Below are 566 nucleotides of genomic sequence, written 5' to 3' on the forward strand. Positions count from 1 at the left end.
CAAACCTGAACCCACAGGTCATAAGAGAGAAGATAGACAAGTGGGACCTTATTAAACTGACAAGCTTCTGCAAAGTCAAAGAAACCATCAAGAGAGCAGGGAGACAGCCTACAGACTGGTAAAAAATATTTGCCAACACCAGTTCTGACAAAGGCTTAACATCCTGGATCTACAAGGAACTCAAACGTGCTAAAAAGAAAAAAACAAACAACCCCATTATAAAATGGGCAAAAGATAGGAACAGACACTTCACAAAGGAAGACATCCGAGCAGCCAACAAACACATGAAGTAATGCTCAACCTCACTAATCATCAGGGAGATGCAAATCAAAACCACACTGAGATACCACCTAACCCCAGTCAGAATGGCAATTATCAACAAGTCAAAAAATAATAGCTGCTGGAGAGGGTGTGGTGAAAAGGGAACACTTCTACACTGTTGGTGGGAGTGTAAACTAGTGCAACCTCTGTGGAAAGCAGTGTGGCGATTCCTAAAAGCTCTAAATATCAACCTCCCATATGACCCCGCAATCCCCCTACTGGGAATATATCCTGAAGAACACAAA

The sequence above is a fragment of the Carlito syrichta genome, unplaced genomic scaffold, assembly GCF_000164805.1.
Source record: "Carlito syrichta isolate Samal-C Ts95f unplaced genomic scaffold, Tarsius_syrichta-2.0.1 Scaffold309239, whole genome shotgun sequence".
Taxonomy (NCBI): domain Eukaryota; kingdom Metazoa; phylum Chordata; class Mammalia; order Primates; family Tarsiidae; genus Carlito; species Carlito syrichta.